The following is a 24651-nucleotide window of genomic DNA, read 5'->3' as shown; positions in this document are numbered from 1 at the left end:
GTGCCTTCAATAGCCTTCAGCAGTGGAATGCTGATTACCGCTCCTGTGCAAGGGTAAGGGAAAGACCACAGACGAGTACAGGATGGTCTTGCTTTTAATGTAAAGATTATGGTCACACTGTGACTTGAACATACACTGCATTCCCATCGTATCCCCAGTCAAAGTAAGTGGACGTTCCCTGATTCTGCTAGTATCACACTTTACCAATGGCTAGCAATAACTTTACACACTGTGGGATGGGCAGTTTTTTTGGAGGCGTCATGGCTGGCATTATATGCTTGTTTTATGCAGAATGAAGTTATATATGTAGCTGTAGTTAATATTTCACTGTGAATCAGCCAATTTTAAAAAATGTTCTCACAGAAAAATAGATCCAAAAGTAAGTCAGATTGTCCTACTTTTCAGTTGGCCTATCTAGTATAGTTTTATTTCTCTAACAGATACGATCTTGGCTTCATTTCTCTTTTTTTGAAAAATACTCTAGAACACATCTGGAGGGAATGGGATCCCCTGAGTCTGATAAAATGTTTCTTAGTGTTGGACTTCCAGAGGAAGTAAGATTTTCTAAGGAATGTGAAAGAAAATATCTAGGTCCTAGATGTTGGGTGATGAGAGGAAAAAGGTGAGCAGTATTTTGAATTATACTTTATAAAGCTTAAGGAAGAATAGGACTTGAATAAACATGGGGGAATCTACATTTAACCATTTCCATTATTACACAGAAGAGGAACAGAAGTAGGCTTTTTGTATTGTTAAGGTGGAATCTGTGATGAAACTTTTCAGTGGTTTGGTTGAGCTACAGCCACTGTTCCATGTTCTTACAGAGTTAAGAGTACTGACCATGTGGCCTTTCTCTGACTACAAGTCGAACAGGTTTGATTTCTGCTTATAGAGTGATGTTTTATACTGCTGCCTAAAGGTGAAACATACCAGAAAAATTAACAAAGATCCTGATATTCTGTAATCCACCTTATTTTATATACCTGGAAATTTCTAAAATAGTTCTTGACGGTGCTGCTTGCTTCTGTTTTTTTAATGTTTGATCTAACACCTCCCAGGATTAGAAAGGGGATATTTTAACAGTCTCACTCAACTTGTATTTCTCTGGCTTAAAATATTTCCAGCAACTCACTAAAGTGCCTTGGGTATTTTTAGCACGTATGTGTATGTATATGGCATGTTTGGATAGGTTGCATATCTTACTCCTGTTGTTTGGGGTGAGAATGATGATAAGCTGTTTACTTTCAACAAGGGTGAGCAGACTTTTCTGTCCAAGAAGTAGACCAGTCTTTGGGTTGGAGGAAAGAGGGCAGGGCATTTCTTAGTGTGAAATCAGTTTTATATCAGTATGACCACTTCTTTATCAAATTGTTTTTATTAATTTTTTAAGATTGGAATGAAAATCAGAGTTAATACATGAAGTGTTTAATAAACATTACTACATTAATAGGGATACTTTTAGAATAGGGACTATATATGTGTTAGTATGATCACCATTTAGGCATAGCATTTACTGCTTGGGAAACATTTTTATATATATCTTATTTAATCATCATAGCAACCCTTTGAGATAAGACATAATTATTCCTTTATTAATAGTGAAAAAAAATAGGTTCACATTGACTCAGATCACTTTGCTAGGTGAAAAAGACATACAGTCTTGGGAGTTCCCTGGTGACCCGAGTAGTTAGGATTTGATGTTTTTCCTGTGGAGGCCCAGGTTTGATCCCTAGTCCTGGAATCATCCCACATGCTGCACAGCACAACCTACATTAATTGAAAAGAAAAAGACATGGTCTTAACCTCAAAGATCTTGAAGGGAATATGAGGCCCTCCCAAAATAACTAGATAATGAATCTCTGGTGACTATCAAAGGAACTTTAAAGATAGAAATATTTGGATTCATAAGACCTGAGTAGGTCCCATATATCACCAGTTTACTTGAAAACACAGGACAGAAAACAGCCTGCTGACTCAGCATCATCAAGTGTTCCTCTTCCACGGGAGGCAGTAGCCCTCCCGGCAGTTCACACAGCCATCTAAGAATTAGCCTCTGCACATACAGACAAGTGGTAGGTCAGGTGCAAGAGACAAGACAGGTAAGTGCAAGGACTACCTTGGCTTAGAAGCCTTGTATACAGCAGGAGCCACTGTCCATAGACAGTGCTTGTAGGTCGCTGTAAGAGATGTGTCTCTGTTACAAGAATCACTGCATTTAGAAAAACAAACCCGTGTCTTACCACCAGCGGAGGCATAAATTACCAATTAGAGGTCATTTTTACCTTTAGCAGTTTTGCCTAGTAATACATTCCACCGTTATTTTTCCTTAGGAACAGAGCTAGAAAGTCGCTAAGTCGTGTCTGTTCTTTGCGACCCCATGGATTACAGTACTCCAGGCTTCCCTGTCCATCACCAACTCCTGGAGCTTGTTCAAACTCGTGTTGAGTTGGTGATGCCGTCCAACCATCTCATCCTCTGTCGTCCCCTTCTCCTCCTGCCCTCAATCTTTCCCAGCATCAGGGTCTTTTCCACTGAGTCAGCTCTTCACGTCAGGTGGCCAAAGTATTGGAGCTTTAGCATCAGTCCTTCCAGTGAATATTCAGGCTTGATCTTGCAGTCCAAGGGACTCTCAAGAGTCTTCAACACCACAGTTCAAAAGCATCTGTTGTTCGGTGCTCAGCCTTCTTAATGGTCCAATTCTCACATCCATACATGACTACTGGAAACACCATAGCTTTGACTAGACAGACCTTTGTTGACAAAGTGATGTCTCTGCTTTTTAATATGCTGTCTAGGTTTGTCATAGCTTTTCTTCCAAGGAGCAAGTATCTTAATTTCATGGCTGCAGTCAACAAGTAAGCCATTGTGGCTGGAGTACAGTAAGTTTTGGAGAGATGGTATATGGCATAAAGGCCAGGAAGGTTGGTATTGGAGTTCCTTGAACTTGAAGCTACAGAGTTTATTTCAAAGGCTGTGGATAGTCTAAAGGTTTTTAAAGCATAACCTGTCAAGTCTTTGCAACATGAGAATTAAATTCACTCTTCTGTGTAGACCAGATTAGAAAGCCAGAGAATATAATGTCTCAGAAGCCAAGTCGAGAATTTTTCAGTAAGCAGGTAAAGTAATTATATTAGTAAGAAGTCTTAGGATTTGGAGTTTAGAAAGCCTTTTCACTGGTTTTAATATGAAGACAAAAGCCAAATTTGCAGGTAAAGAGTAAGGGAAATAGTGAAATATAAGCAGAGAAGGCAAGGTTCATTGGAAACTTGAAAGAAAAAGGGTGGCAATGTGTAATGATCAGTTGGAAGGACGCTTTAAAAGGCAATTTGTTCCTGTATATAAGTAAAGGAAAAGTCTAAGATTATATATATAGTAATTAAATAATTGATGAAAGATCAGTGCCAGTTGAAATATATGTTTAGTTGTGCTGGTAGAATGGTTAAACTCAGAAAAAGATAGAAAGTGCAGAGAGTTTGTGTTAGACGATCTCAATCCATTAAATAGGTAAAATTGGTTATCATCTTGGGGAAAGGGAAGAGTCGATACAAGGGCACTGAAGATGGCGGGAAAAGTTTGTAACAGCTATGGGAGGTGTGGGGAGGTTAACATATTTTTAGTAGAACGAATCAGCACATTTTGTGACTTTCACCAAAACCATTCAACCAATGAGAAAAAGGAAAGAGATATTGAGTGCTTTCCCCCTGCCCAGTAATTCCCTCACCCACAGGCATTTGTTATAGAATATCTAGTCTGTTCCAGGACCCCCAGAACAAAGAACAGGTGGTCAAACATAACAAATAGCAAAATGGTAGATTTAGACCCCCATCCTACTGTTAATTACATTAAATGTAAATAGTCTTAATGTTTCAGTTAAAAGACTGGATCAGTAAAGCAAGACAAAACTACATGTTCAACCCAGTTTAAAACAGGAATTCCCTGGTGGTCCAATGGTTAGGACTCTGCACTACCACTGCTGGAGGCCCAGTTCAGTCCCTGATCAAGAAGCTAAGACCCTGCAAGCCATGTAGTGTAGCCAAAACAAACAAATATATGTGTGTGTGTGAACACAGATAAGTTTAAAAGATGGGGAAAGATATTCCATGCAAACACTAAGCATAAGAAACTGACATAGATACAGTATCAGACAAAGCAAGCATCATAATGAGGAATGTTACCAGGCACAAGAGGACCGTTTTTATAATTATAAAAGGGTAAATTTACCGAGAGACATAATCTTAAACAAGCACTTAATAACAACTGAAAAATATGAGATAGTTTTTTGGGAGATCCTGATGTGTTGGCACTCGTTCTGAATGTTGCACACCTGAGCTCTTGCACCTAAATGCACAGCTAAAGTGCAGATTTGGGTCTGAAGTGGACTTTCACATTGCACATTTTTAACAAACTTCCATGTGCCTACATGTTGAGGGGCAAAATATCCTATACCACACTGTTTTCCATGAGATAACGTAGGAACGGTATGAAAAGGCAAAAAGATATGACACTGAAAGACGAACTCCCCAGCTCAGTAAGTGCCCAATATGCTACTGGAGTTCGGTGGAGGAATCACTCCAGAAAGAATGAAGAGACAGAGCCGAAGTGAAAACACCACCTTGTTGTCGACGTGACATGATGGAAGTAAACTCCGATGCTTTAAAGAGAAATAGTGCATAGGAACCTGGAATGTTAGGTCCACGAATCAAAGCAAATTGGAAGTGGTCAAACAGGAGATGGCAAGAGTAAACATGGACATTTTAGGAATCAGTGAACTAAAATGGACTGGAATGGGCGAATTTAATTCAGATGGACATTATATCTACTACTGTGGGCAGGAATCCCTTAAGAAATGGAGTAGCCCTCCTAGTCAACAAAAGAGGCTGAAATGCAGTAGTTGGAGGCAATCTCAAAAACGACAGAAGGCAAACCATTTCCAAGGCAAACCATTCAAAATCACAGCAATCCAAGTCTGCCCCAACCACTAATGAAGCTGAAGTTGAATGGTTCTGTGATAAGCTACAAGACCTTCTAGAGCCAACACCAAAAAAAAAATGTTCATTATAGGGGACTGGAATGCAAAAGTAGGAAGAGATACCTGGAGTAACAGGCTAATTTGGCCTTGGAGTACAAAATGAAGCAGAGCAAAGGCTAAGAGTTTTGCAAGAGAATGCACTTGTCATAGCAAACACCCTCTTCCAACAACACAAGAGACGACTCTCCACATGGATTTCATCATATGGTCAATACTGTGATCAGATTGATTATATGCTTTGCAGCTGAAGATGGAGAAGCTCTATACAGTCAGCAAAAATAAGACAGGGATCTGATTGTGGCTCAGATTATGAACTCCTTATTGCAAAATTCAGATTTAAATTGAAGAAAGTGGAGAAAACCATTAGACCATTCAGGTATGACCTAAATCAAATCCCTTACAATTATACAGTGGAAGTGACAAATAGATTCAAGGGATTAGATCTGATAGAGTGCCTGAAGAACTGTGGACAGAGGTTCATGACATTGTACAGCAGGCAGTGATCAAGACCATCCCCAAGAAAAAGAAATGCAAAAAGGCAACATGGTTGTCTGAGGAGGCTTTACAAATACGAGAAAATAAGAGAAGCAAAAGGCAAAGGAGAAAACAAAAGATATACCCATCTGAATGCAGAGTTCCAAAGAACAAGGAGAGAGAGATAAGAAAGCCTTCCTCAGTGATCAATCCAAAGAAATAGAGAAAAACAATAGAATGGGAAAAATTAGAGATCTCTTCAAGAAAGTTAGAGGTACCAAGGGAACATTTCATGCAAAGATGGGCACAATAAAGGACAGAAATGGTATGGACCTAACAGAAGCAGAAGATATTAAGAAGAGGTGGCAAGAATACACAGAAGAACTATACAAAAACGACCAGATCACTGGTCCAGGTGATCACTCACCTAGAGCCAGACATCCTGGAATGTGAAGTCAAGTGAGCCTTAGGAGGCATCAACGATGAACAACGCTAGTGGAGGTGATAGAATTCCAGTTGAGTTATTTCAGGTCCTGCTGTTAAAGTGCTTCACTCAATATGCCAGCAAATTTGGAAAATTCAGCAGTGGGCACAGGACTGGAAAAGGTCAGTTTTCATTCCAGTCCCAAAGAAAGGCCAATGAATGTTCAAACTACTACACAATTGCACTCATTTCACATGCCAACAAAGTAATGCTCAAAATTCTCCAAACTAGGCTTCAACAGTACCTGAACCAAGAACTTCCATATGTTCAAGCTGGATTTAGAAAAGGCAGAGATCAAATTACCAGCATCCATTGTATTATAGAAAAAGCAAGGGAGTTCAAGAAAAAAATCTACTACTTTATTGACTATACCAAAGCCTTTGACTGCGTGGAAACTGGAAAATTCTTAAATAGATGGGAGTACCAGACCGCCTTACCTGCCTCCTGAGAAATCTGTATGCAGGTTAAGAAGCAACAGTTAGAACCAGACACGGAACAACAGACTGTTTCCAGATCGGAAAAGGAGTACGTCAGACTGTAAATGTCACCTTGTTTATTTAACTTATATTCAGAGTACATCATGTGAAATGCTGGGCTGGATGAAGCACAAGCTGGAGTCAAGATTGCTGGGAGAAATATCAATAACCTCACATAGGCAGATGACACCACCCTTATGGCAGAAAGTGAAGAGGAACTGTAGAGCCTCTTGATGAATGTGAAAGAGGAGAGTGAAAAAACTGGCTTAAAGTTCAACCTTCAAAAAACTAAAATCATGGCATCTGGTCCCATCACTTCAAGGCAAGTAGATGGGGAAAAAGTGGAAGCAGTGACAGACTTTATTTTCTTGGGCTCCAAAATCATTACAGATGGTAACTGCAGCCATGAAATTAAAAGACGCTGCTTGCTCCTTGGAATAAAAGCTATGATAAACCTAGATAGCATATTAAAAAGCAGAGACATTACTTTGCCGACAAAGGTCTGTCTAGTCAAAGCTATGGTTTTTCCAATAGTCATGTATGGATGTGAGAGCTGGACTGTAAAGAAAGCTGAGCGCCGAAGAGTTGATGCTTTTGAACTGTGGTGCTGGAGAAGACTCGAGAGTCCCTTGGACTGCGAGGAGATCCAACCAGTCAATCCTAAAGGAAATCAGTCCTGAATACTCATTGGAAGGACTGATGCTGAAGCTGAAACTCCAGTGCTTTGGCCACCTGATGTGAAGAACTGACTCATTGGAAAAGATGCTGATGCTGGGAAAGATTGAAGTCTGGAGGAGAAGGGGACGACAGAGGATGAGATGGTTGGATGGTATCGCTGACTCAATGGAGATGAGTTTGAGCAAGTTCCGGGAGTTGGTGATGGACATGGAAGCCTGGCGTGCTGCAGTGTATGGGGTCACAAAGAGTCGGACACGATTGACTGACTGAACTGAACTGAACATAGAAAAGTGCCTGGTGTGAATTAGATGTACAGTAAATAGCAAATCTGACTAAGCATTGCAAAGTACATAATTGATCTCAAAATGAACAAGAATCATCTTAGGCAGTATAAATCCCACCATCTAATAGAAGGTAGATAAAAGTACAACTTTAGTACAAGAAACACTATCTAATTGTTACAGGAGGGAATACAAGGATGGGAGAGGAGAGAGTTTAGGTGACAACCATACGTCACAAGCATAATATCAGAAGGCTACCCAAGCTCTGGACCAGACAAAAGGCAAGTGAATGATGGACTAAGAAATTAGGAGGGGCCGAGAGACTGAAATCAAGAGGACAGTTGGGAGATGGAGAAGTTGGAAGAAGCTAGTTGATGGTCTGAAGGGAATTTCAGTGAAAGAAACCTTAGAGGATGATAATTTCTTGTTACTCACTTTCCTTTCTTCTCCACTACGTAGTTTGACTTGTAAGCCTGAGCTAAGAAGATAGTTTATTTCAGCTACATTTAGAGATCCTGGGTCAGCTTCTCTAGCTCTCTCCTTTCTGTTTTGTAATTCAGTGCTTCAGTGGGCTATTCAGTTTAAGGTATACTGCTGAAGAGCTTGGCTTAAAAGCCTCTTCTGTGCTAAAGGTAATTTTCTTTATGCTTTTCAAGAGAGTGGGGAGAAGGCTAATGAGGACTGATTGCATCACTTAACTGAGACAGACCCCTTGTCAACAGATGTTTGAATTTAAGGTCTCTGGACTATAGTTTAAGAGAAATGGGATAGATCATGGTTTCTTCCTGGGAAGCGTGAGATTGGAGGGGTTGCCATGGTAATGCTAACTCCTACCTTCACTTACTGGCATGTGTTGTGGAGTATCTGCTCTGTTCCAAGACTCCCAAGGCTTGGCCAACTGTATTGCCCTCTAGTCTTTAAGGGAAGGAGTATGTTTGAGTCTTTTAGTACTGCTCCAGGGTGAACAGTGTGATGGGCACCGGATCACGCTAGGCCCCTTCTGTCCAAAGGCCTGTCCATTCCAGAGTCTACTTTGTCCTTGACATTAGCCTTGAGCCCCAAAGCCTGTGAGAAGCATGGTGATCCACTTCCTTCTACCTATGAAGCAATTCCAGAAAGGACTGCCATAATATTCTTTCCAATTATTAAGCAAATTCCAATGGGAAGTGGCAGTTGTAGTGACAAAGTGGAGTTAGACTCATATTCCCTTCAGAGGAGTCTCATAAAAGGATCTGATGATACAGACACTAATGAGGGCAAATGCTCTTTAGCATGAAGTCTTGATACATCCCTAAGGAATCTGAGATAGAAAGCCTTGATACCCCAGTATTTTGTGGATATTTCTCTGAGTATTTTTGGGTATTTCTCAGTATTTCTCTGAGCCAGGCCCTCTGGGGTTATTAAAGTACTTGGACTGAGAAATTGGTGTCTTTCCTTCATATAAAAGGCTGGTGGTCACTCCTCAAACAACAGAGCATTTGAGCATGCTGTCCTGTGAGCCCATAGCTAGGAGGATCACTCAGGTGGACAGGTTCTTTACCTCACGGGGCTCTGACAGCCCCTACCTGGCTACCTTCTGCACAGACATCTCCTACTTAGCTCTGATTCCTACCCTAGTCCACCCATGGAGATGCCGTCTCATCCTGCAAAGATGAGTTCACATGGTAAACATTTATATGACTGGCTGCCCTAGTAGCTGTCCAGCTGTTTATGTCCCATTTTTAGTGTTTAACTTAATCCTCAAGACAAATGTAGAGCTTGATAAGTAATAACTTTTTACAAAACGAACTCCTAGAGTTTTGTGAACTTTTCTATACATATAGGTTATGCTTTAATAAAATGTATTCCCCAGAAATATTGAATACTGTTATTAAAACAATACTTCCTAAAAGAAGTCTAGGAAGTATCCCTGTACCTTAGTGGAGGCTTTGGACCCTGTGGCACCCGGGCTTCCCTGTGGCTCAGAGGTTAAAGCGTCTTTCTGGAATGCAGGAGACCCAGGTTTGATCCCTGGGTCAGGAAGATCCCCTGGAGAAGGAAATGGCAACCCACTCCAGTACTCTTGCCTGGAGAATCCTGTGGGAGGAGCCTGGTGGGCTATAGTCCATGGGGTCACAAAGAGTCGGGCACGACTGAGCGACTTCACTTTCACTTTCACTTTGGACCCTGAGGCAGCCCGACCACCTGCGGATCAAGGAATCTGGTTAATCTTCCAGCACTTCTTGGTTCTCTTACGGGCTGTCCTTGTAGCTCTGAGAAATGCTGAAAGGTCTGATACAAATGTGAGGGCTGCTGTTTTTAATTTCTGTTTTAGCCTATCTCAAGAAATGTTTTAAAATACTAGAGTTGCTGAGACATTGGGGATGAGCTTAGTGTGGGCACAGTTTTACCTGACTTTGATCTCTGCCTCTTTTGTTTCTGTGAATTTGACACCTTGCTTGAGGGATGAAGAGTAAAGGAGATGGGAGCGCGGGAGCCTCCTTTGCTCACTAGTGTATAATTCCACGGACTTCCCTGGTGGCTCGGTGTTAAAGAAGCTGCCTGCAATGCAGGAGTCACAGGAGACACGAGTTTGATCCCTGGGTCAGGAAGATCCCCTGGAGGAGGAAATGGCAACCTACTCCAGTATTTTTGCCTGGAGAATCCCCATGGACAGAGGAACCTGGTGGGCGACCATCCCTGGGGTTGCAGAGAGTTGGACAGGACTGAAACAACTTAGCCTGGCGTGGCACATACAATTCCATCAGAGTTAAGGAATTGTTATGAACTTCCTTAGGTATGATAATGGCATTATGCTTTTTTTCTTAAAGTTGTTATCTTTTAGAGCATATAGGAAGTATTTACAGATAAAGTGATGAAATATCTATGATTTGTTCCAAAATAATCCAATGGAAGGATGTAGAAGAAATAAAGTTAAGTGAAGTCGCTCAGTCGTGTCCGACTCTTTGCGACCCCATGGACTGCAGCCTCCCAGGCTCCTCCGTCCATGGGATTTTCCAAGCAAGAATACTGGAGTGGGTTGCCATTTTCTTCTCCAGGGGATCTTCCCAACTCAGGGATTGAACCCAGGTCTCCCGCATTGCAGGCAGGTGCTTTACCCTCTAAGCCACCAGGGAAGCCCAGGAAGAAGAAATAAAGTTAGTCATAATCTAATAATTGTTGAGACTAGGAGATGGGCATTAATCTCTCTGCCTTTTTTTTTTTAATTTCTTTTTGGCGGCAATGGGTCTTTGTTCTATGTCCAAACTTTCTCTATTTGTGATGCATGGGCTCTAGGGCACACAGGCTTCAGTTTTTGGGGCACATGGGTTTAATCGCCCTGAGGCTTGTGGGATCTTCCTGGACCAGGAATCAAACCCATGTCCCCTGCATTGGCAGGCATATTCTTAACCACCAGGGAAGTTGCTCTTGGCTTTCATATGTGCCTGAAGTTTCCCATAATGGTAAGTTTAAAAGAAAATTGATAACGCAGTTACAATCCTGTCCTGACTACTGCTCTTGTGGGTAGAGGTAGCTGTAAGGCTGATCATTTGTGGTGCTGGCATCCAGCACTCTCTCCTCACCCCTCTGTAGAGCCTGGCCGTTTATTCTTGCATTCCACCTGCCCAGCTCCCTCCCTGCAACCTGAGCTCCCAAGAGGGCAAGCCAGTGCATTGGCATCCTCAAAGCAGGACACATTTGGATCACAGAGGAAGACTTTGCTCAGTACCTTGGGGCCACTGGAGCAGGAGGAGCTTACTGGGAAGCCTAGCTAGCTGTACTGTGTCAGGCTGGCATTCTCGAAAAACCAAGAGCAGCTTGGGATGTTTGGAGCCACTGAAGCTGTATTTCTGACACATGCTAATGAGCTTCGCTCAGGGGTGTAAACAGAGTCAGCACTTCCAACTAAATTCTGGTGGAATTTAATAACCTTTACTTAAACTATCTCCCTAGACTGCTTCTGGCTGGACATAGTATCAATCTAAGAAGGGGCATTTCCCACCCCTGACAGCTTTCCAATGCCAGTTTTTAAAGAGCTGCCAAGTACACCCAGCCTGAGTGTGGGTATTTGTGTTGACACATTGTTCCCGTTAGAGCAAAGCAAATGTGTTTTCTGAATACCCAATTTCAAACTTCTCAGCCCATTCCATAATCTCTCCCAAGCTGGTTGGGAGTAGACTGTCATACAGGGACCATGAAGAACTGTGCTGGGAGTCAGATGGACTCATTAGGCTGGCACTGGACCACTAATTTTTGTCATGCTAATTTCAGACCATTCCTAATCAAGGGCCACCAGCTCCCACAAGGCCGTTGTGGTCACTGTCTATTTGCCAAATTAGGTCTTTCTTTAGCCCCATAAATAAGACTTTGAGTATGTGTAGCTGTATCCCTCAGTTACATGGCCAGAGCTAAGGCAGACAGTGACAGAGACATCCTCATGTAAACAGGTTAACATCTTTGTTCCCTAAGACTAGCCACTCCTCCTGAAAACACTTGCCAGTAATTCAAGACCAAACTCATCACCCTTCCGCTTGACTCCCTCCAAGGCAGCATTTCCTGTCTTGAATAGGGCTGCCAGCTAGCCAGTCATTCAAGCCTGAGACCTGAGTACCATTTACTTCTCCCTCTTTCTCATTTTCCATGTCCTGTCAGTCAGCAAGTCCTGCTTTTTCTATGTCTTCCTGCCTTCATGCATTCATTTCAGCTACTTTGTGCCAGACACAGGGTTAACCTCTGGGGGTACAATGATGAATAAGATAGTCCTATACGGTCCCTACCATCAGTGCTTATCTGTTCTCCTGTTTAGACCCTGATCACCCTTCCCAGCATCCCAGATCAGCCCCTCATCAGCTCCCACCAGATTTACTCCATTTCCTAACTGACTCGCCTGCCTCCCCGTGTGACTGCATCAGTGAGTCAGCTGTCATTTTTCTTGTTACAAATGACAAAAACCCATCTGAATTACCTTAGCAAAGCTAGAGGAGGTGTTGTTTATTGATGCATATAACCAAACTACAGGAATGGCCAGAGCACAAGTGGGGCTTAGGATCAAATGCAACCAGAAACGTGGAAAGCCCGCTACTGCAATTGGGAAAGTCTACTATTTCTGGTTTCTGCTTCCCTTTCAGTGTCAGCTTCATTCTTCCCATGAACCAGCTTCTTCCACTTGATGGAGAACACGACTATCCATAGTCTTCAAGCTTCACCACTTTATTATTTTGTTTATATATATATATATATATATATATATATATATATATATATACACATATTTTAAATTTATTTTATTTTTAAAATTATGTATATATACATATTTTTGGCTGTGCTGGGCCTTTGTTGCCACATGTGGGCTTTCTCTAGTTGCGGTGAGCAGGGGCTACTCTCTGTTTGTGGCACTTGGGCTTATCATTGCAGTGGCTTCACTTGCTACAGAGCATGGACCCCAGGGCATGTCCCTTACATTGGCAGGAGGATTCTTAACCACTGGACCACCAGGGAAGTCCAAGCTTCACTACTTTAGAAAGATTTCTTCTTTCTGACTGAGTGTACAGATCCCAAGGAAATGTTCTAGTTGGCCCAGCTTGGGTCAGCTGGCCTAATGAATAATTCAGCGGTGTGATAGACAGTCCCTGGGATGGTCCCCCATGATGGTCCTCCTGGTAGCTATGCCCTTGAGTAAAGGCCTGCTCTCATGTGAGGACTTATTGATGCTGCTCTTCTAATAAAAAGATACGGCTGAAATGATGGACTCTCACTTCCTATGTTACGTTACAAGAAGGCTGTGGCTGCCATCTTAGGCACACTCTCTCTTGGATTATTCACTTGGGGGCCAACCAGTTGTCATGTTGTAAGACAGCCCAGTAGAGAAACCCTGGTGAGCAGGCTTGGAGGCAGATTATCAGAGGCCTGCCAGAAGTCATGTGAGCGAGCTTTGGGAGTGAATTCTCTGGGTTTGGTTGAGCTTTGAAATGACTGCAGCCCTGGCTGACACTGACAGCAACCTCGTGACATCCCTGAGCCAGAACCATCCAGCTAATCCATTACTGGATCCCAGACCCACAGAAACTATGAGATAACAAATATTAGTTGTTTGCAGTCACTAAATTTGAGGTAATTTGTTACTTGGTGAAAGAGAACTAATACATCTAGCAAAATGGAAGCTTCTATTCAAACCACAAGAGAAGGAACATTTCCCTGGAAAAGGAGGGGACTGTCCTGTTGATAAAAAAACAGGTTCCACCACTATTCTTTCCTAGTCCACCCTCTCTCTTGCTGTGCAGCAGAGATTTTTTCCTATAATAAAAGTCTGATCATGTCAGTTTCCTGCTTAGTATTCTTAAAGCTCTCTATTACTCTTAAAATAAAAATCCAAGTTTGTAGCTTGATCCCTGAGGCTCTTTATGATTAGCACCTGTCAAACTTAGCGCCCACCCTTCCCCTCCCTGCTCCCATCACACTTCTGACTGTCAGTCCCTTGAGTACACCATATGAGCTCTTGCTTGCCTTTGCACAGGCCCTTCCTTTTATGAGCAGTCTAGTTCTGCAAGGCCCACACACTCTTACCCCTGATCATAGGTTAAGGCTCAACTCAGTATCACCACCTCCAGGAAGACCTCCCCGATCACCTGATCCCTCCACTCACTCCTCTATCTTCTAAGCTCTAGTAGCACTCTCTGTCATGACTCTTAATCACACTGTGTGGCATTGTTGGTGTGATTGTCCAGCTCCCTCAATAAGCTCTGCTCTTTGAAGAAGAAACCCAGTCTTTCATATTGGAATCCCTAATGCCTTCTAAATAATAGAGTCTCAACATGTTTGTCAACTCATTAGTTACTCAATTAACTAATTAATTGAATTATAGTTTCAAAGAGTTACTCTCACCTGCACTTACCTATTAATCTGGTTTCATTATAAAGTAATGTGGGGCTCGGAGGTCAATTCCCATTTTATTACCTCAAATGAAGTTCATAAATGAATGAAGCAGACATGACCCCAATCCATGATACCTTCATGGTGCTTACAGTCAAAACTAAAAGCCAATGTGGCTATTACTATGAAGGAAATCATCGAGGTTTTTGAGAGAGAATAATATTTCAAGCTCAAGTTACTTGAGCTTGCAGAGGCAGAGACTCTCCTTTAATGCTTGACATTAAGCTGTGATCTGAAAAATGAGAAGGAGCCAGCCAGTCAGAGTGAGGGAAGTAGGTAACAGGCAGAGGATCTGCAGTGCAAAGGCCCTAAGCAGGGAAAAGTTCAGTGCATTTGAGGGATTCAGAGAAGACTGGTGGGCCTCCCTGATGGGTTGGTGGTAAGGAATCCACCTGCCAAGGCAGGAGACGTGGGTTTGATCCCTGATCCGGGAATATCCCACATGCCGAGGAACAGCTAAACCCATGTGCCACAACTATTGAGCTTGCGCTCTAAAAGTCCTTGAACTGCACGCATTCAGCCCACATGCCGCAACTACAGAAGCCTGCGCATCCTGGACCTCATGCTCCACAGCAACAGAGACTGCAATGAACCCACCACCACAGCCAGAGAGTAGCCACTGCACACCATAACTAGAGGGAACCTCACAGCAACGAAGACCCAGCACAGTCCAAAAAAAACCACAGTGGAGTAAAGATGGGCAAAGTGACTGGAAAGGGGGAGCAGAACAAAATGAGACAGACAGGAGGGCAGCAGGCAGAGCTCAAGACTCTAGCTCATCACACAGGAAACCGCGGTACAGGTGCGTCCCCCTAGTTACGTGGTCCTTTCATTCTGGCCAAGTGAAAGGCCTTGCACTCACTACTCCCTTTGCCAGAACGCTCTTCCTCTGGCTGCCTCCTAGCACTCACGTCTTGCATCAGTGCCAACTCCTGTCCTATTTAATAGAAGCCTTTACCCTCTTAGTAACTCAATCACATAGGCCCTATTTACTTATGTGTAACACCTATCAGACACGACTGAGCGACTGAACTGAACTGAACCCTCCTAGTAACTCAATCACATAGGCCCTATTTACTTATGTGTAACACCTATCAGCATCTCTGAATAATCTGATACATCTTGTGGGTTACTTGTTGTTCTCTCCCTCTATGGCGGGTCAGGGACCTTGTAAGTATTGCTCACTGCTATATTCCCTGTGCGTAGAGCATGGCTTGGTATGTATTAGTAATGAATATTTATTGCATTGCTTCGTTCAGTTAGCCAACAGTCTAAATGTCATGCGCCAGACTTAATGCCCGATTCCAAGACAAAACAGACATGTTTCCACCTAGAGCCCTGACTCAGGGCCAGCTTTATGGGTGTGCGGTGTGTGCAGTTGTTCAGGGAGCTATGCTTAGAAAGACCCCACACTGCTGTCACTGTTTTTGAGATTCTTAACAGTTTATGCATTAGGTGACTGCCTAGTACATTTAGAGCTCTGTAAAGGGTAAGTGATTTACAGAGATAGTATGATTCAAAGATATCATTCTGGAGCCAGTCATTCTTGGAGTCCCGGTCCTGCTGTTTCCTAGCTCTGTGACCTTGAGCACGACTCACATAACATCTCCTAAACTTGATTTCCTCCTTACAAATGGAGATAATGATAAGGTCAACTCCCAAAGAGTTGGCTTGAGAATCAAATGAAATAATACTTAAAACACTTAGGTCTGGGGACTTACCTCGCGGTTCAGTAGTTAAGACTCTTCCTTCCAGTGCAGTGGGTATGGATTCATTCCCTGCCTCAAGGCTGAAAAACCAAAAAACATAAAAAACAGAAGCAATAATGTTAACAAATTCAGTAAAGATTTGAAAATGATCCACATTAAAAATCTTTTAAAAAAAGAACCACTGAAGTCCCGTCCTGCATGTTCTATAAAGCAGGTTCCATGGCCCGACCAGCCACGCCTTTCTTTGCTCCATCTTCCTTTGGCTTCTCCCACTCCTGTACACTCCCGGGGTGGAAAATCTGGGTCAATGTGAGTGACTTCTAAGTGAGATGAATATTGAGGAGAAAAACCATGGAATTATATCCTTCAGGGAAGCAATAATATTTTACTTAAAAATTGCTTGAGCAAAGACTTTGTAGATGTTTGCAATTTGTATGCAAATAAACTAAGGACTCCAACACCAGGAGCTGAGACATGGCCCTGGGCAAAATCTTCAAGAAGACCAGGACTTTGACCACAGAGAAGCCTTTGTCAGTTTCTCTCTGCTGGCAGTTTAAACTAAAACCTTAATCCCGAAGCTGCAGTTTTCACTGACTTAGCCTTTAATGAATTCATTAGTATGTAAGGCAGTTTTCTAACAAGGTAGGTGATCCCCATCTGAATTTGCTGCATTATCTCTGCTGTATTATCCTTGTTCTCACATTCATTGTCTGTTTAATCAAGCACTGATTTGGCATTAAGTTGAAAATACTGGGTCTCCCTGTGCCTGCTGAAAAAGTGTTTTCACTGGTCAAACCTCGCCTGATTCCTTGAAAACCCAAATCAATAACCATATGATATAAGAAAGCTGAGAACAATTGACATGCCCCACCCCCAAACCCTGCTGAGACTAGTCTCTCAGAATAGAGAGAACAGCAGCCTTCTCGCTCTTGTTCTTTCATTCAACAAGCATTTCTTGAGCATCTACCATGTGCTAGGTGCTGTGCTAGGCGCTGTCTTTATCTTCATGCAGTTTGCATTCTAGTGGGAATGTAAGGAAGTCAGGCGACTCGAATACAACCCTGATTCAAAGTAAGAGGAGGAAATATGGACCCTCAGGAACCTTTAGGAAGGATCCTCCCCCAGCGGCTAGGGATGGAGGTGGAGAATCTCAGGGAAGTTCCCAGCATTCTTGCCCATGAATTACATCCTTTGTCCATCTCTCAGATCAGTGCCTGCCCAGACTCCTCTGCCTGCAAAGTGTGCAATTCTGACACATACCTATCTTGAACGCATGTGCCCTTTTGGAGTCCTGGGAAACCTGGTCCAGGGCTGGGGCTGAGGATGGAATCAAGGGCTTCCTGGGGAGACTTGTTTGCCTCACACAGAGCTGCACTCATTCATTCATTCATTTATAAACACTTATTGATCACATCCTCTACGTCAGACTCTGGGGGTCCAACTGCAAACAAGACTAACACTTCTTCCCTCACAGGCTTTGGACGCCCCTGTAAACACCATGCCCCGTTTTCTTTGTTTATTCCGGTCCACTCACAAATGTCACCTTGTTCAGCTCTCACTACATCCCTCAGAAGCAGGTAGTTTCATCACTGTTTTACCAGGCAGGGGACTGCAGTTCAGAGAGGTGAGGTGACTTGGGGCAGGTTGCCCAGCTAGCTAGAGGAACAGCCAGGCCGCAGCTCTCAGCGTGCTGCCTCACTGGGCAGAGCGGACCCTGGGCTGGGAAGCGGCCTCCCAACAGTGACACGGGGGCTTTCTCTGTGTCATCAGTTAGGATCTGTGGGGCCTTCTCAAGGGGTGGCCCTGTTACTCTCCCTCAGGTCTGCTGAGAGTGGCGAGGCCGTGCCCTGTGTGGCTTCCGCAGACAGAGGACCCTGGCCAAGGGCAGTCATTGCAGCCCCCATCTCCTCTGCTCTAAGCGGCATACCCCGCGAGCCCTGGTGCATGTCAGCCAGGGGATGCCGATGAGAGGGGCAGCTCTGCTCTGAGGACCCCAGGTGGAACCCCGCTTCTGCTTCATAACCCTCCCTCAGGTTTCCCATCCTGCCCTCCCCACCAGTCTGAAGCTTCTCAAATCCTTGTTGAAACATCAAGTCTGCTGCTGAATTGGCTTTCTCTACATCTCAAAGGTAAAAGCAAGTGCCACGAGAAAGGTTTTGGAACCATATCAGAAAGGTCCAGCCAGGAACAAAGTAGATGCTGGGATTCTGCTTCTCCTCTTTTCCTGGTCAGCTTCCCTCTCCCACGTGCCCCAGCAGATAAGCTGCCAGGTCTTGTTCTGATGGCTAGAAAATGTCCTTAGCAGCTAGGAAATCCACAGCCTTGGTGTCTGGCCATTCTGACCTGCCCCAGGGTCAGAAAAAACCACTCTCTGATCATTCCTGGATGGCTGTACTTGCTTTCTAGTCTGGGGCCTGACCACAGACATCTTCTCATTTGACCTTCACCCACATCACCCCCGTTTTTCAGTTGAGGACCCTGAAGCTCAGGAAGCCTAAGCTGCTTGCTGGAGATTACCTGGCTCATAAAGGGCTGAGCCAGAGCTGGAGTGGCCGTTCTCTTCCTGCCAGGCTGGGACGCTCCTCTCCACCCCTGCTGCCACACTGTATAGCAGCCAAGAAATAGCTGGGATGGACACACTTGGTTATAAACTTAAAATAAGCCCAGCTGCTTAATGAGCATACAAAGACCCAGGTGCCTGGTGAAAACTGTGGATGAACCTACTGGGCTCTGCAAAGAACCAAGTCCTCAGCCCAGCTAGACGAAGCCACAGAGTCTGGTGTGCAAAAGGAGGTGCCGCCTGACCAGGCACAAGACTAGCGTCTAAGGATCAATAATGCAGAACAAAGAACCTTAAGGCCAGGAAAGCACGTGGAGGTAGTCCTGGTCAGGATGCAGGGAGACAGCAGACAGTGTATGTAGCAAAGAGCCCTGGCCTGGGGGGCTAGGTCTTGCAGGGGGTCTCACCTTCCTGACACTTGGCACCAGGCAGAGCCGTCAGCAATTGCCCATCACTGCGTCACGGAACGTTGTGTTCTCAGGTCTCCTGAGGCTCCTAGTTTCCTACCTCATGACTCTGGGTATCTCAGCCTCTCAACCTGTGTCTACTTTTGTAGAAGATGATAGTAGAGCCAACCCCAGCCCGCCCTACCTCTCTGGTATCTAAGAATTAGTCATGGAAGGATGTGGGTATAGGGGAACAAAATTTGGGATCCGGGATAAGACTGAGAGCTTTACAAGGGAGCTTATTTTCCTTAACTGCAAGATGGGGAAACAAAAATACAGAAGTTGGTACAAGGATGCAAACTAAAATGTGAAAGGCAATGAAGGGCAGGAAGAAGCCTGGACCCTGGGTCAGACCTCATGAGTTCAAATTCTGGCTCTACCTCTGACTTAGCTGGGTAATCTTGGGCAGGTATGTTAACCTCTCTGGGCTTTCATTTCCTAGTTTGTAAATGGGGTGATAATAAAACACCTACCCAATAGAGTTGTTGTTAGGATTAAAGAAGCTGAAATGTGTGACTCAGTCACTGGTGGATAAGTGATAGTATCGGCTATGGAGGGGCTTCGCTCGTGGCTCAGATGGTAAAGAATCTGCCTGTTATGTGGGAGACCTGGGCTCAGTCCCTGGTTTGGGAAGATCCCTTGGAGAAGGGAATGGCAACCCACTCCAGTATTCTTGCCTGGAGAATTCCTTGAACAGAAGAGCCTGGAGAGCTACCGTCCATGGGGTTTCAAAGAGTCAGACATGATTGAGTGACTAACACACACACGCACGCACGCGCGCGCGCACACACACACACACTGGCTATGAATGTCATCAGTTGGCTGATCCATAAAAAGGGCTTAATTGTACAACTCATGGTAAAACGTATGCCCATCCTGTAGGCTTGGGAGGTGTAGCACTGATTTCCTGATTAATGAATCTTCTAGAGTAGAAACTCTTCTGTAACCAAGTCAGCCATCTGTGGTTGGTACTGGGGAAGAGACTCATAAATCACACAGGGCAAGGCTGGCATGCGGCATCTGGCTCAGCGGCAAGCCATGGCCCAGGCTCGTGCCCACCCAACCTCTGCCCCAGAGTCATCCATCACAGCCCAGAGTTCTGCAGCCTGCTTAGCAGAGGCCGTGCTTACTGCACACAGTGTCAGCTCTCTGACCCTCGATGCCAGGTGGTAACCCATGCCTTCCAGGAGGAGACCAGGAACCATCTCAGTCATCAAACCAGTGGCTCTCAAACCCCAGTGTGCATGAGAATGCCCCAGGGGCTTGTTAAACTTAGATGGCTGAACACCACTCCCAGGATTTCTGACTTAACAGGTCTGGGTGGAGTTCAAGAGTCTGCATTTCTAGTAAGTTCCCACACGTTGCGGATGCTGCTTGTCTGTGGGACCACCTGCACTTCTGTGGGACTCAGTTTTAAACTTGCTATTTGTCCTTGGGCAAGTTTCTTCTCCTGACTGAGCCCCCACTGCCTCATCCCTAAAGTGGTCACACCAGAACCTACCTCACGGAAGCGTGGTAGCCCTATTCTGTTCTGGGATCCCAGGAAATGCTTGATCGTGGGAGCCCCCGGCGTCCTCCGTGTTTCATTTTGGGGCTCAGAGACTAATAAGCAGGAAGAGTGGAGCCGTGAAGATGCCAAGCTTTTAAAGAAAAGTGAGAGAGAAAATGAACAAATACAGATTGAGTGCTTTCTGAATGCAATGTTCTGATTCCTAAATGCAAAAACACCTTATCACTCGCAACAAAACAAGCAAAACCCAGCTACAATCTTTCATTTCATTCATTGGACAAGCCAGCATTTACCGGGAGTCTGAGAACCAGGCTCTGTGATCCTGCTGTGGGAAGTACAAGGCTGAAGCGGACACAGGTCCTATAGTCCCGTTTCAATAGAAGAGAGAAGACAAGTCCACCGGTATAAGGAGGCGTAAGGAAGAAGGTGCTCACTGCAGCCAGAGAGGAATATTCAAGATACTGAAGAAACAGGCCAGAGAGATGGTTTCAGGCAGGTGGAAGGTAGGGCAGGTTTCCTTATGGAAGCAGCATTTGTCTGGAAAATGGGTAGCATTCGATCCACGGGGATAAGAAGAGGGTAGATGAAACACAAAGGTATAAACAAAAGAAGACAAGCTACAGCTTCCTGAAACAGGATGCAGGGCAGTTTGGCTGGATTGCAGGGTGAGGGGCAGAGGGTGGGAGCTCCCATTTTCTCACTGTGACCTGCTTGCACCTTAACAACCGCTGACACTCCCACCCCTAGGGAGAACAGGCTCTGGAGAGCAGCGTCCATCGGGGCTAGAGCCATCCTTGACTGGAAGCAGAGGAGCCTGGAGCTCTGCAGCTGCCCTAGAGGGCTGGGGGGCTTCAAGCCACATGGGCCTCAGAGAGCCTCCTGGCTTGCTGACAGCCGCTTCTCACCCAGATGGTGGCAGAGGCCCCAGTGAGGCCCCTTGACTCCTCTCCTGGTTCTGGGCTCTCCCTCCCAGCTGGGGGCATTTATCCTTAAGGGGGAGCCGGTTCTGGCTCTGCTCTGGCCCTCAAACCTGGTCTCCACATTCATCTGGCTCCCAGGGAGCCCAAGGGGCTGCATGCCTCCCCCTTGGCTTCTTCCTCTCGCAGTGAGGTCGGGGGCCCAGTGTATTCAGCGTGCACAGTCTGCAGCCAGCTGGCCCGACTCTCCCCGGCACAGCTTCCCCCCTCCACACTCCCCCTGCTTCAGAGCAGTGCAAACGTGATGAGCATAGTGTCGCCCGGGGCACCCGTCATCACACAGATGAAACTGGGAGTCAGCAGATCCAGGTGGGAGCCTGGACACAAGCACACCAACAAGCACAGGTGATTCCAGCAGGTTATCTGGATGTACCTTGACACTCAGCTTATTTGAAAGAAGAATTGTTGAAAGACATGTCTGATTTTCAGATTGCTTGAGAGCTCAGAGATAGCCGGAACCAGGGATCAAGAGAGCAAGAAGAAGCCGAGTCTTTCTGAACACCTCCCCGGTCATTTGTACTCATTCTGTCCACATAAGGATCACTGCATTTTCCAGGCCATCTCTTCCCACCGTTTCCTTGGCCCTCCCCAGACCAAGAAAACTGAGCCCTGGAGGAATAGTCACTGGCTCAAGAAGACGACGACACATCTGTTTGGGTTTAAACGGCTGCCGTAGTTCTATCTAGAATTCTTCTCTGATTACAGCCTGGTCCACTAGCTGGGCTAGTATGGCCAGCTGGCTTCATCGGGACTCACCCAGCCCACGCTTTACCTGGCCCGAGACAGGTAAAACCCAGAAGGTCTTGTCAATGTAGAGCCCAGCTAATCAGGAAGCATTATGACTCCCTGGCTCCCAGGCCCCTCCGTGATGCTCCCATAGCTGCCACCTCCCCTGTGGTTTTATCATCTAGTGCCTATGTATCTGTCCGGGCTTCCCTGGTGGCTCAGGTGGTAAAGAATCTGCCTGCAATGCAGGAAACCTGGGTTCGATGCCTGGGTTGGGAAGATCCCCTGGAGAAGGAAATGCAACCCACTCCAATATTCTTGCCTGGAGGATTCCACGGACAGAGATGCCTGGCAGGCTACAGTCCATAGGGTCGCAGAGTCAGACACGACTGAAGAGACAGCACGCACGCATGCCTGTATCTGTCCATCTCCTCTGCTAGAACAACAGTTCTAGAACGTTTCTGTCTTGTTTACATTTGTGTCCTCACCTCTGACAAAGTGCCCAACATGCAGCAGGCACTCAGAAAATGCTTGTTAATAGCAGCAATAACACACACTTACTAAGCAGTAGAAAGGGCTGGGTGCTTTGCGGTCATTAAATAAACCAGTCCTCACAAAAACCCTCGAGAGCTATAAGTGAACCCATTTCACAGGTGAGGAAACCAAGGCTGGGAGATGAAGTAACTTTTCAGCTAGCTAGTGGCAGACTGGGATGGCTCCAGGCTGATGGGAGTCTCTGGGTCCCCACTCCTGCTACACCCTTCCCAGCTCTCCAAAGCCTCCATCCAGCTCAGCTGCCCACAGCCCAGCTGCCAGGTCAGAACAGAGTGGCCCCTCCCTGCTCCACCACAAGGTCTTTGCTAAGAGCCTGACTGTGAAGAACTTTTAAGGTGAGAGAAGCTGCCTGGGTCCTCCTCTTCCTGTTCTGGAGGAAACAGACCGTCGCAGGGGACTCAGAAATACCACAGACACTGCGAACATTCACCAGGATAAAGCTGTGGACACCGTGAACTCCTGCCCTTCCTCTCCAGGCCTCCTTTCCTGTTTCTTTGGTGGGAAGAGGACCATGCCCCACTGGAAACCATCCTCCGCAGGCCTGGGGGCGCCAGACTGCTGGGAGGACTGCTGGGTGATATTCTCCTAGCTGTGAGCGGAGATACCCATCCCGGGGAAGGCAGGAGTCTCTCCAGGAGAAGCCTTTGTGAAGGCAAGTCACAGAGGCGAGGGACAGAGGACCCCTTGCTGCTGGCTCCACGCAGACTCCCCGCCCCGCCTCCCCTCCCTGGGCACTCTGGAAGACTCCTCTTTTCTGATGGGTTCCGGTTACATAAGGCCCAAGGCTTTTCGTGATTAATGGCCAGCCCTGGGGCTTTATTGAATCCTCCAGGGGCTGGTTAACAGCAGATAGCCTTAGTTCCCAGGGGGAAAAAAGAGAGGGGTGAGAGAGAGAACAGGCCTCTGGAGAGGCTTAGAGGAGGGCAAGAGAGAGCATGACTCAGGAGAAGCCAGCACCAGAGCCCTTCAAGGGTGGGAGTGAAGCTAGACCCAAGTGGAAGGAACGCTGACTCAGCCAGTCTGGGAGGGTGGCCCAAGAAGGCAGTGGGCTGAGGTCCTTGAGAGGATGACGGACAGATGGACTCTGTAGCCATGTCGTGTGCTCGGAACCATCACCATCGGGCCTGGTGGTCAGTTCTGGAGAATCCCAAATGAGCCACCCTGAGACCAGGTCGGGGTGGGGGCAGGAATGGCTGTGTCTGGGAAGGCTTAGTCACATGCTGGCCTGCCCACTACAGTTCATCTGTGTGCCGAGGCCGTGCTTATTTTTACCTGAGTAGGTTCAGTTTCTGATCACAGAAACGGTGGGGCTTTCCATTGGTTTCTATGGAAACATTAGACAGAGCATCTGCTACCCGAGCAAACAAGGCTAGGGTGGTAAGACTCATGCTGGAATGACTTCGCTGACTTTACTTAGGAAAATTGCCCCACCTGCATTTTTACCGCTGCCTTCTTGTGTGGCAGGGGAGAGGAAGGGCAGTTCAGAGGGACCAGCTGGCACCTAGGGAAGGAGAGAGGGCTGGCGAAACCGAAAGACAAGCATTCAGAGAAGCCCCTTGGTTTCCACTTCGAAGCCCCAAAGTAGGGTCCCATGATGAGGTCACAAGAGCCTGGGCGCCTGTCCCAGTTGCCCCCTCTCATGGCGTCCCCCAGGGCAGCCAGCCTGTTGTCCAGGAGTCCCTGAGGTTCCACGGAGGGGGACATAGGTGGAGGAGCAAGCTACCAAGTGCAGGAGGAGGTGAGAGTTGAGCGTGCTCGGTTTTCTGGAATAGAGGGAGGGAGGGAGGTGCTGAAGGCCTTGGCTCTGGAATCAAAAGGAAGGCGCTGGTGCACGTGC

General features: G+C 45.8%; 1 long non-coding RNA gene across 1 annotated transcript; it reads right to left on the bottom strand.

The window, feature by feature from the left end:
- Window positions 1–1564: 1564 nt before the first annotated feature.
- On the bottom strand, window positions 1565–21795 carry LOC138443179 (uncharacterized). Its single transcript, XR_011258006.1, has 4 exons — window positions 20850–21795; window positions 20548–20686; window positions 16053–16120; window positions 1565–1767 (listed from the first exon to the last, which is right to left on the bottom strand). It is a non-coding gene; the product is annotated as an uncharacterized lncRNA (long non-coding RNA).
- Between the last annotated feature and the right edge of the window lie 2856 nt (window positions 21796–24651).

Source organism: Ovis canadensis, chromosome 7 (genome assembly GCF_042477335.2).
Source record: "Ovis canadensis isolate MfBH-ARS-UI-01 breed Bighorn chromosome 7, ARS-UI_OviCan_v2, whole genome shotgun sequence".
In the NCBI taxonomy this organism is placed as follows: Eukaryota; Metazoa; Chordata; class Mammalia; order Artiodactyla; family Bovidae; genus Ovis; species Ovis canadensis.
The sequence above is the reverse complement of the archived record's forward strand: the minus strand, read 5'-3'. Positions and strand labels throughout refer to the sequence as shown.